Below are 13185 nucleotides of genomic sequence, written 5' to 3'. Positions count from 1 at the left end.
CTCTCCAAAGGTCTCTTTAATTTTCCTGTAGGCAGTATCTATCTTACCCCTAGTGAGACAAGCCTCTACATCCTTACATTTGTCCTCTAGCCATCCCTGCTTAGCCATTTTGCACTTCCTGTCTATATCATTTTTGAGACGTTTGTATTCCTTTTTGCCTGCTTCATTTACTGCATTTTTATATTTTCTCCTTTCATCAATTAAATTCAATATTTCTTCTGTTACCCAAGGATTTCTATTAGCCCTCGTCTTTTTACCTACTTGATCCTCTGCTGCCTTCACTACTTCATCCCTCAGAGCTACCCATTCGTCTTCTACTGTATTTCTTTCCCCCATTCCCGTCAATTGTTCCCTTATGCTCTCCCTGAAACTCTCTACAACCTCTGGTTCTTTCAGTTTATCCAGGTCCCATCTCCTTAAATTCCCACCTTTTTGCAGTTTCTTCAGTTTCAATCTGCAGTTCATAACCAATAGATTGTGGTCAGAATCCACATCTGCCCCAGGAAATGTCTTACAATTTAAAACCTGGTTCCTAAATCTCTGTCTTACCATTATATAATCTATCTGATACCTTTTAGTATCTCCAGGATTCTTCCAGGTATACAACCTTCTTTTATGATTCTTGAACCAAGTGTTGGCTATGATTAAGTTATGCTCTGTGCAAAATTCTACAAGGCGGCTTCCTCTTTCATTCCTTCCCCCCAATCCATATTCACCTACTATTTTTCCTTCTCTCCCTTTTCCTACTGACGAATTCCAGTCACCCATGACTATTAAATTTTCGTCTCTCTTCACTACCTGAATAATCTCTTTTATCTCGTCATACATTTCATCTACACTCCTGGAAATGGAAAAAAGAACACATTGACTCCGGTGTGTCAGACCCACCATCTTGCTCCGGACACTGCGAGAGGGCTGTACAAGCAATGATCACACGCACGGCACAGCGGACACACCAGGAACCGCGGTGTTGGCCGTCGAATGGCGCTAGCTGCGCAGCATTTGTGCACCACCGCCGTCAGTGTCAGCCAGTTTGCCGTGGCATACGGAGCTCCATCGCAGTCTCTAACACCGGTAGCATGCCGCGACAGCGTGGACGTGAACCGTATGTGCAGTTGACAGACTTTGAGCGAGGGCATATAGTGGGCACGCGGGAGGCCGGGTGGACGTACCGCCGAATTGCTCAACACGTGGGGCGTGAGGTCTCCACAGTACATCGATGTTGTCGCCAGTGGTCGGCGGAAGGTGCACGTGCCCGTCGACCTGGGACCGGACCGCAGCGACGCACGGATGCACGCCAAGACCGTAGGATCCTACGCAGTGCCGTAGGGGACCGCACCGCCACTTCCCAGCAAATTAGGGACACTGTTGCTCCTGGGGTATCGGCGAGGACCATTCGCAACCGTCTCCATGAAGCTGGGCTACGGTCCCGCACACCGTTAGGCCGTCTTCCTCTCACGCCCCAACATCGTGCAGCCCGCCTCCAGTGGTGTCGCGACAGGCGTGAATGGAGGGACGAATGGAGACGTGTCGTCTTCAGCGATGAGAGTCGCTTCTGCCTTGGTGCCAATGATGATCGTATGCGTGTTTGGCGCCGTGCAGGTGAGCGCCACAATCAGGACTGCATACGACCGAGGCACACAGGGCCAACACCCGGCATCATGGTGTGGGGAGCGATCTCCTACACTGGCCGTACACCACTGGTGATCGTCGAGGGGACACTGAATAGTGCACGGTACATCCAAACCGTCATCGAACCCATCGTTCTACCATTCCTAGACCGGCAAGGGAACTTGCTGTTCCAACAGGACAATGCACGTCCGCATGTATCCCGTGCCACCCAACGTGCTCTAGAAGGTGTAAGTCAACTACCCTGGCCAGCAAGATCTCCGGATCTGTCCCCCATTGAGCATGTTTGGGACTGGATGAAGCGTCGTCTCACGCGGTCTGCACGTCCAGCACGAACGCTGGTCCAACTGAGGCGCCAGGTGGAAATGGCATGGCAAGCCGTTCCACAGGACTACATCCAGCATCTCTACGATCGTCTCCATGGGAGAATAGCAGCCTGCATTGCTGCGAAAGGTGGATATACACTGTACTAGTGCCGACATTGTGCATGCTCTGTTGCCTGTGTCTATGTGCCTGTGGTTCTGTCAGTGTGATCATGTGATGTATCTGACCCCAGGAATGTGTCAATAAAGTTTCCCCTTCCTGGAACAATGAATTTACGGTGTTCTTATTTCAATTTCCAGGAGTGTATTTCTTCATCATCTGCAGAGGTAGTTGGCATATAAACTTGTACTACTGTAGTAGGCATGGGCTTTGTGTCTATCTTGGCCACAATAATGCGTTCACTATGCTGTTTGTAGCAGCTAACCCGCACTGCTATTTCTTTATTCATTATTAAACCTACTCCTGCATTACCCCTATTTGATTTTGTATTTATAACCCTGTAATCACCTGACCAAAAGTCTTGTTCCTCCTGCCACCGAACTTCACTAATTCCCACTATATCTAACTTTAACCTATCCATTTCCCTTTTTACATTTTCTAACCTACCTGCCCGATTAAGGGATCTGACATTCCACGCTCCGATCCGTAGAACGCCAGTTTTCTTTCTCCTGATTACGACGTCCTCCTGAGTAGTCCCCGCCCGGAGATCCGAATGGGGGACTATTTTACCTCCGGAATATTTTACCCACGAGGACGCCATCATCATTTAATCATACAGTAGAGCTGCATGCCCTCGGGATAAATTATGGCTGTAGGTTCCCCTTGCTTTCAGCCGTTCGCAGTACCAGCACAGCAAGGCCGTTTTGGTTAATGTTACAAGGCGAGATCAGTCAATCATCCAGACTGTTGCCCCTGCAACTACTGAAAAGGCTGCTGCCCCTCTTCAGGAACCACATGTTTGTCTGGCCTCTCACAGATACCCCTCCGTTGTGGTTGCACCTACGGTGCGGCCATCTGTATCGCTGAGGCACGCAAGCCTCCCCACCAACGGCAAGGTCCATGGTTCATGGGGGGGTAATTTGATGTATCCTCAGTCAATTTCCATAATTTTAAGTGGTTTTCGCTATTTTACGTATTTCATCGCATTTCCCTCAATTTTTACGTATTTCATTTCATTTTTATGTGAATATACACGGTTTTACATGGATTTTACCAATTTTATGTCATTTTTCATATTTTCTCGATGGTTTACAATTTGTATATGGTCATATTGCCAACATACACATCTGTTGTTTGATTTTCTATGACAATATTTGCCCGTCTTTCACACCAACCTACTATAAATTCCTAAGATTTCCCCTCTCCCTGAAAATTCACATGCATGCAATTTGGATAGGACGTGGGGTGGCGGGTGGAAAATTTATTTATTTTGTATTGTTGCCGTTCTTAACACAGGCTCTCTAACTACAATGATGGCAACCAGAAAGTGATTAGCAAAAACATGATGCCTGCAATTAAAGTTCACTGTGCCCACTCTGATGGAGAAATAAAGTTATTGATCAGTGAAGTTCATTACTCTGAGGATTTCGGATGATGTCTGGGATTCATAGAAAATGCAGTTTACTATAACAATTTTCACTATATTCTGAAAACGATAAAACGTAAAGTTTCAAATAAATATTTAGCCAAGCAATGCTACTATCAGCTATTGTACTATCAGAGCTGTTCAGAGTCTATTGCGTGGATCCTATTATCCCTAGATAACGAAACTGTTCAATAATCGTTATTGATGTAAATGTTCGAAGTGAATGCTAGCCAAAATTTGATGTTAACACTCACCAAACGCCACGCTAGTAATGATAGGTGTCTCTGGTGGCGACACGTGAAAATACAACATATGCGAACTGAGAATAAATCACTGGAGTCGTTCCACAATTAACACTTTATCCTAATGCGAACTCATTGTTACGTGCATACCGAGTTACGTACCACAGCATCCAAGACTGTTCCTTGCAACTGCACAGACGCGACGTGGCGTCCGACAAGGAGTGCGCACTGATACGAATCTAGAAGAGAACTGGGGCCTGAGTCTAGCTCGTAGCACTCTTATTTATATAGCCGCGGTGCGGACCATCGAAGGCGCAGCCGACAAAATTTGCTTTCCTGACCAGCCGCTGGGGATAGTAGAGCACCACTTCAAGTTATTACATAATTAATTGCTTCATTCACTGAAGGCCAATGAAGCTCTCAGTTTAATTGTGCTATCAGCACACAGGTAAGTCTCTGTAATAAAATTCTTACGTGGCTAAGCTAAACACTTTTGGCGAGAGAATTACTTTAGTAGCACTGCACGCAATAGATGAGCTCTGAACTTGCCCTTTGGAGAGACGCTACAGCTATAGTTTTATAGCTACCTTTTGGAAACTTCTCAAAGCTTTGTTACTATAGCGTATCTCTACATCTACATCTACATTTATACACTGCAAGCCACCCAACGGTGTGTGGCGGAGGGCACTTTACGTGCCACTGTCATTACCTCCCTTTCCTGTTCCAGTCGCGTATGGTTCGCGGGAAGAACGACTGCCTGAAAGCCTCCGTGCGCGGTCGAATCTCTCTAATTTTACATCCGTGATCTCTTCGGGAGGTATAAGTAGGGCGAAGCAATATATTCGATACCTCATCCAGAAACGCACCCTCTCGAAACCTGGACAGCAAGCTACACCGCAATGCAGAGCGCCTCTCTTGCAGAGTCTGCCACTTGAGTTTGCTAAACATCTCCGTAACGCTATCACGCTTACCAAATAACCCTGTGAAGAAACGTGCCGCTCTTCTTTGGATCTTCTCTATCTCCTCTGTCAACCCAACCAGGTACGGATCCCACACTGATGAGCAATACTCAAGTATAGGTCGAACGAGAGTTTTATAAGCCACCTCCTTTGTTGATGGACTACATTTTCTAACGACTCTCCCAATGAATGTCAACCTGGCACTCGACATACCAACAATTAATTTTATATGATCATTCCACTTCAAATCATTCCGCACGCATACTCCCAGATATTTTACAGAAGTAACTGCTACCAGTGCTTGTTCCTCTATCATATACTCATACAATTAAGGATCCTTCTTTCTATGTATTCGCAATACATTACATTTGTCTATGCTAAGGGTCAGTTGCCACTCCCTGCACCAAGTGCCTATCCGCTGCAGATCTTCCTGCATTTCGCTGCAATTTTCTAATGCTGCAACTTCTCTGTATACTACAGCATCATCCCCGAAAAGCCGACACTATCTCCATTCTACCTAGATCTAAACATCGTAGCTTTATCTAATCACTTACTTAATCTATCTTGCTTCCGTACTTTTAGGACACAAAAACAGAAAATCATGAATTTCAACCAAAATATTACTTTGTGAGATCCAGCATGCTGTTTCCATTAAATTACAATGACAAAGGAATCCGAATATAAATTTTGAAGTTTCTAGCTTCTTCCTGTTGCGCTGATGATTTTTACGTAAAACGTCCAAATTTCGAAAACTGTTTAAGTTACTAAACTGAAACTTTACACATTATCATTTTAGCATCATTCCTGACATGCTATTAAATTTTCAGATTATTTACTTTACTTTTAAGGTATTGCGCAACATACGTGACGTCGTAGCTAGTTACAGCGGACTAGGCTGGCACACAATGGAAAGCATATGAATTCTAAACAATTTTAATAAACATTTTTGGAATAGTGATTAAATTTTTTTTCATTTTTTGTTTTTTTTTTCAAATTCAGTTTTAATCACACCACGTGTGTTACAAGAACATAGGTGACTGGTTTCGCTTATATCGCATGACCATCATCAGATCCATGGCATCCTTCGAAGATGGTAGGTGGAGCACTCTTCGAAGGATGCCATGGATCTGATGATGGTCATGTGATATGAGCGAAACCAGTCACCTATGTTCTTGTAATATACCTGGTGTGATTAAGACTAAATTTTAAAAACAAAAAAATTATATGAATTGTATATCGCGTGAGTGGGCTGCTTCCGAACATCACCCTCTAATTAATTTTTTTGCATGTAAATGAAAAAATATTAATTACAAAAGGGGAAGCAAGAGTACAGCTTAACTCCCTACAAAAATGCAAAAATTGAAATTTAAACATTTAGAAATATTTTAAAGAAAACTTATTACCTACTCCAATTATTTAGATTGCTGGCATGTTCACTGCCTCTTAAGCAAAATTGCAAAACTAATAAGAACATCTATAAAATACATACATTGCAAGTCTGCAAAATTCATGACACTAACGCTACGAATATTAAATTATTCATGAAACATGTATTAAACGGATGACATGATACTGCCTAGAAAATCACTCAAAATTTTAAGTAGTTTCGAAAATCAATGAAACAATTTGGCATACATATTGCCTCAAATACATAAACCCATAAACATGTAAAATTATGAAAATGTTTGGCTCAAGCTTCACTTAATTAGGTGAAAATCTTAATCCTATTAAACTGACTGCAGGTATTTTTACACACATACGTACAAAGAAAATTACATGGTTATTCTTGTTACATAAATAAATAATGAAATCTTGGCAGTCTTTTCTACACCTAAAAGAGAATTTCACGAATCATAACACTTCCACTTTTACATATGTTGTTGTAGCCGCTTTGGCTGGCGTTCTGCATTTCGATTCACAAAGGTAGAGGGGGAGGGAGGGGGGGGGAGGTTGCTATGCTGTGCGTCCTTCACGTCCACTCTATACTACGATGGGGAAAGGGAAGGGGTCACTGTGAGTTGTGTCCAAGTCACTCTACACTTTCACGCAGCTACCAGGTTGCTATTATCTGGTTTGTGCTGTAGAACAAACAAAAAGAGTGCCTCAGACTCCATTCACTTAATAACTATGGGAGGGTCACAATGAAATGAGGATATATACATTTTACCTCCCAACTCGTTACTGAAACAAAGTTAACAGAACGGTTTTCTATTTCAGTCTCATGGTTACTATGCCGTAATTAAAGGTAAACAAAACGCCCAATACGCCGTTAATAACGTATTAAAGAAAATTCTATGCCCAAGGCATACAATCATGAAACCTTTAAATCTCAAATTATTCAAAAAATGGTTCAAATGGCTCTGAGCACTATGGGACTCAACATCATAGGTCATAAGTCCCCTAGAACTTAGAACTACTTAAACCTAACTAACCTAAGGACATCACCCACACCCATGCCCGAGGCAGGATTCGAACCTGCGACCGTAGCAGTCCCGCGGTCTCAAATTATTACTTCTGGGCCGGAACACTGAACCAATGCTCGGTACATTCCTGACACATCTGTATTTATTTACGGGCTGACTCATCGTCAACTATCTCATTCATAGATATGGTATGAGTATACTTAATTATTAGTTGTCATTCTTAGCTTTTTTGTAGATTTGAGTAACTTCTGGTAATAGGGGTACAAATGCTGAGTGTTCAAAACACACTATGATTAGCCGATTACTAAATTAACTTATTGGTCTTTCGCTGCTGTGTCAGTTCCACGTTTCATTGAAGTTTAATAATGCTGAGCTATTAATAATGTTTCACATCTGCATTACTGTTATTTAATTACGTTGCTAGTTTATGTACTTATGTAATACTCACTCTATTAATAATTTAAAGCACAGGATAGCACATTGATTTCATTTCTGTGGTGTATTGCAGCTGATCAGTTTGCTCACGTGGCAATCCATTTCCACTCGCTTGGATGCTGAAACAACAGGTAGTCTCTGTCGACTACCACTAAAGCGCATAAAGTAATTATGGATATGCGTTATGCTAAATTCCTTAAACCTATAGGACACCATGAGGTGCTTTGTCTCATCTAACATAAGGATACCTACGGTCGCATTCACGCCTCCAGCTCATAACCTTAATACCTGTAGGTGTGTCCTAGCACACACTACACCAAAATAATGGCCAGCTCCAACGTCATAAATTCTTAAAGGACGTGTTCCTCACGTCTCAACCACAAACACTGTTCAATTCCATTATTATAGCCACTCCTTGCTATACAGGGTGAGTTCATCATAACAACTTATCTGCATATGTTCCATAACACTAAGCAATCTTCTCTACTGTTTACTAGATAGCTCTAATGCAGACAGTAGGTCTAACTGCCACTTCAGCTTCTGCTTACAAACGAATTTGCATATCTTTTTAGTGTTACTGTGGAACCATTTCCAATAAAACAACACTTCGTACTTATAATATTACCAAGGCTCTTCCTAACGTACTCAGATACATTTACGTCGTCTTCATTACTTCATACCTCTCTATTGTTTACTTGTCACTATTAGGTTTGCCATATCCAGTAGTTTCTTCACTAATCGGTGGATAGAATGGTTACAGAACTCATGGTTTGTTACTGGCAATATCTGCAAAATTTGTTATGGGAAGAAGAAATCGAAATCTTGGGGTTAGGAAAATCAAGAATGAGTGAGACCTGAAAAGGGAGAAAGACTATCTCACACAGCTGGGACTGCACAGCTGCCACACTGCGTAGAGGTTGCAAAACAACCTCCTCCCTACAGAATTCATTCACTACCTATGAATTTCTTTAGGTCGATCACGTTTCTGAGACCTAATACTCTTTTACTCTTCGGGTACTCCAGCCTATACGCATTTACATTCGGTTTTCCTATAATCCTGAAAGGTCCTTGGTATACCGCTACAGTCGCAGGTTCGAATCCTGCCTCGGGCATGGATGTGTGTGATGTCTTTAGGTTAGTTAGGTTTAAGTAGTTCTAAGTTCTAGGGGACTGATGACCTCAGAAGTTAAGTCCCATAGTGCTCAGAGCCATTTGAACCATTTACTAAGATCAACATCTTCGTCCCAGTACCTTCTATTTTTCAGAACTCGTATAGGCAGCTCCCAAGTCTCATCATTAGTTACTAGGTGTTTGTCAATAAATGGTACCGTAATTACTCTGGTTATTGGGAAGACCATTTTTAACTGGGTTCTTTTAAAGTCAACAACACTTTGATACTTTGACAAGAAATCTATGCCAATTAGAACCTCGATACGGAGATTGTTTACTATTAAGCATGGATGATCAATTACATTACCATTAACATTAAAGGGCAGCAAAGCTTCTTGCTTTACCGTTTTTGACACCTTGCCAGTAGCCAGTATCAGTCCTGATACCCTCATTACTGTAAGCTTATCTTTACTAGGTAAGGCATCAAAGAAGGACTGAGACAACGCACTCACCTCACTGCCACTATCTAAGAGACAACGTACATTGATGCCTAATATATTTATTAGTATTATAGGGTGGCTTATTCTAGGTTGTACAGGTGGTTCCTCAATTTCATCCAACAGTTTCTTTTGGATTTGTCTCCAGCTAAAGTGATCGACATCTGTCTTCATTACATTTAGGTCAAGGTGTGTACGGGTTTCCTGAGCCACATTTTCAGTTGCCTTTTCCATTCGGTCTACTAATTTCAAATCAAAACAGCACACGACTTCATTACATTCAGTTTGCTGAACGTGACCCAACCCAAATTATGGTGGTCGCAGCGACTCTGCTCCTCCAAACCGGGCATAACACTAGTTACAGCTAAACCACTTTCATTATTATGGTCGGGTTTCTTCTCAAGTGACAACTGGTCACAGCCACCGGGTTCATCGACCCACAACAGGCTACCCTCCACGTTTTCACTTACCTGCTGCCCTAAATCTATCAGCACAGTGTCAACATCCTGCACAGGCACTTTACATAAGAGCACATCATTCTCATCGTAAATATAAGCATTTATTTCTTCTGCTTCTTCACCTGACAATTCAGTACTTTGTAGCTCTTCCCTAACATTACGTTGCTGCGCCTCCTCTTGCTCTTCCCACTTAGAAAGCATCTCTAACACGGTATCAACTTAATACTGTGAGTGGTTTAATATTTTTGCTGTATCATTGGAGGCTACCGACTCATCATCTGAATGCTCGGTTTGATTATTTTGATCTGTCTTACCAATCGCTGTAATTACTGGTTTATATATTTTTGTCTGGATCGAACCGTAAGAACTGCCGACACCCGATGAAAGCGGCGTTTGCAGCTACAACTTGTACACTACCATTACCAGAAGCTACTGAAGCTACTTCACCCTTAATTTTAGTAATGTTAGTGCTAATAGTTTCTACTTTCATTTCAACATTACCTACTCGTCGCACAGCATGAGTAGTATCAGTCTTAATTGCTTCTACCTCTGTTTGACATATGTGCACTTCTACATTAACATTTTTAAATCTGTCTGAGCACAGTTCAGATTCCGCCTCTATCTTTTCTGTTAACTTTTGCTCCAGTTACGCATCTTCCTTTTGGAAGTCTTTGTGAATTTCGGCAACTTCGTACTTTGCCGTTTTATGCAACTCAGATAATTGCCGAGCAACCTTTTCCTTAATGTCAGCATGGTTGGAATCAATCTTATAATTTAAACTGTCCAGATCTGCTTTGAGCTCAGCTTTTAAATCCTCTTCCAACTTATTGCAGCAACCTTGAAGGTATGGTCCATTACCTCAAACATTTTATTAAAATTAGTTTGGCTGGCCAAAGTTCTTTTATTTAAATCCTCTCTCAACTTATTGCAGCCAGCCTTGAAGAAAGTTTCTAATTCAGCTCTCATTTTAGCATTACTGACTGTCATTTTAGCGTTACTAGCTGATATTGCCTGCAATATTACATTTAAATCAATTGCCCCAGTATCTTTGGGTTGCTCATTAGCTGGTTTCTTATGACGCTCAGGTGACGAAAACCAGACCCAATAGCCGGCCGGAGTGGCCTCGCGGTTCTAGGCGCTGCAGTCTGGAACCGCGCGATCGCTACGGTCGCAGGTTCGAATCCTGCCTCGGGCATGGATGTGTGTGATGTCATTAGGTTAGTTAGGTTTAAGTAGTTCTAAGTTCTAGGGGACTGATGACCACAGCAGTTAAGTCCCATAGTGCTCAGAGCCATTTGAACCATTTGAATTAGACTCAATACTTGAATCATCAATACCAAATGAAACATCTGATTGATCTGCTATATCTAACTTTTCCTTTTTAAACATTACCACCTCTGATGACTGTTTCGTTTTTAAATCATCAGAGAAACTATCATCCAGTAAATTAACAATCTCTGATTTCTGCTTTACTACAGGGGTTTATGTTATTGAATCATTGCCTCTTTTCACATTATTGCCAGGAGACATTGGTTCGAATTTCACCTTAACATCACTATTTTCAAGTAGATTTAGATTTGCCCTTTCCTCATGAGACATTGGTTCTAATTTAATTTTAACCTCACATTCTTTTGGCGGTTCCATCATCGACAATCTTTTAGCGAAGGTTAGTAAAAAGTTGAACAGCTTTTCACTTCACTTAGTTCCTTCTGCACGGCGTATGGCGATGCCAGCGCGGCGTACCAGGATTACTAACATGGCGCGGCACGTTGAACTGCAGACGGCACCTCGACAGCTGCTGTGTGTGTGTGTGTGTGTGTGTGTGTGTGGCCGGCAACAGCAGGCGCGGCTCCGGCTGCAACAGACGACTGCAGTGGGGTGAGACTGGATTCTTGCGATGACGGCGGCACAGATAGATTCAGCATCAGCTTCGTTAATCAAGATGGGTTTTAATCCAAAGGCGTTGTTAATCCAATTGCGTTGTCAGTATGCACACGTAACACTGTTCATCACTGTTGTATTGTTGAGTTGCGTGTCGCATTTCACTCCCGAATCCGAATAACTAAAATCACTTTCACTCAGTTTAACAGTGTTTTTTCCGGCGATTAGCACCATATGTGGAGCGGCGGGCGGAAAATTTATTTCTTTTGTATTGTTGCCATTCTCAACACGGACTCTCTAACCACAATGTTGGCAACCAGAGAGTAATTAGCAAAAACGTGATGCCTGCAATTAAAGTTCACTGTGTCCACTCTGATGGAGAAATAAAGTTATTGATCATTGAAGTTCATTAATCTGAGGATTTCGGATGATGTCTGGGATTCATAGAAAATGTAGTTTACTAAAACAGTTTTCACTATATTCTGAAAACGATAAAACGTAAAGTTTCAAATAAATATTTGACCAAGCAATGATACTATCAGCGATTGTACTATCAGACCTGTTCAGAGTCTATTCCGTGGATCCTATTATCCGTAGATAACGAAACTGTTCAATAATCGTTATTGATGTAAATGTTCAAAGTGAATGCTAGCCAAAATTTGATGTTAATCCTTATCAAATGCCACACTAGTAATGATAGAAGGTCTGTCCTGTGGCGACACGTGAAAATACGACAAACGCAAACTGAGAATAAATCACTGGAGTCGTTCCGCAATCAACACTTTACCCCAATGCGAACTCATTGTTACGTGCATACCGAGTTATGTAATACGGCATCCAAGGATGTTCCTTGCAACTGCACAGACGCGACGTGGCTTCTGACACGGAGTGCGCGCTGATACGAGTCTAGAAGAGAACTGGGGCCTTACTAGCTCGCAGTGCTCTTATTTATAAGCCGCTATGGTGGCCGCCGAAGGCGCAGCCGACAAAATTTGCTTTCCTGACCAGCCGCTGGGGATAGTAGAGCACCACTTCAAGTTATTACATAATTAATTGCTTCATTCACGGAAGGCCAATGAAGCTCTCAGTTTAATTGTGCTATCAGCACACAGGTAGGTCTGTGTAATAAAATTCTGATGTGGCTAAGCTAAACACTTTTGCCGAGAGAATTATTTTAGTTGCACTGCACGCAATAGATGAGCTCTGAACTTGCCCTTTGGAGAGACACTACAGCTATAGTTTTATAGCTACCTTTTGGAAACTTCTCACATCTTTGTTATTATAGCGTATCTTCATTCTACCTAAATGTAAACATCCTAGCTTTATCTAATCACTTACTTAATTTATCTCGCTTCCGTACTTTTAGGACACAAAAACAGAAAATCATGGATTTCAACCAAAATATTACTTTGTGAGATCCAGCATACTGTTTCCATTAAATTACAATGAAAAAGAAATCCGAATATAAATGTTGAAGTTTCTAGCTCCTTCCCGTCGCGCCGGTGATTTTTTCGAAAAGGTCCAAATTTCGATAATTGTTTAAGTTACTAAACTGAAACTTAACACATTATCATTTTAGCATCATTCCTAACATGCTATTAAATTTTCAGATTATTTACTTTACTTTTAAGGTATTGCGCAA

Source organism: Schistocerca cancellata, chromosome 4 (assembly GCF_023864275.1).
Source record: "Schistocerca cancellata isolate TAMUIC-IGC-003103 chromosome 4, iqSchCanc2.1, whole genome shotgun sequence".
NCBI classification, from domain to species: Eukaryota; Metazoa; Arthropoda; class Insecta; order Orthoptera; family Acrididae; genus Schistocerca; species Schistocerca cancellata.
The sequence above is the reverse complement of the archived record's forward strand: the minus strand, read 5'-3'. Positions refer to the sequence as shown.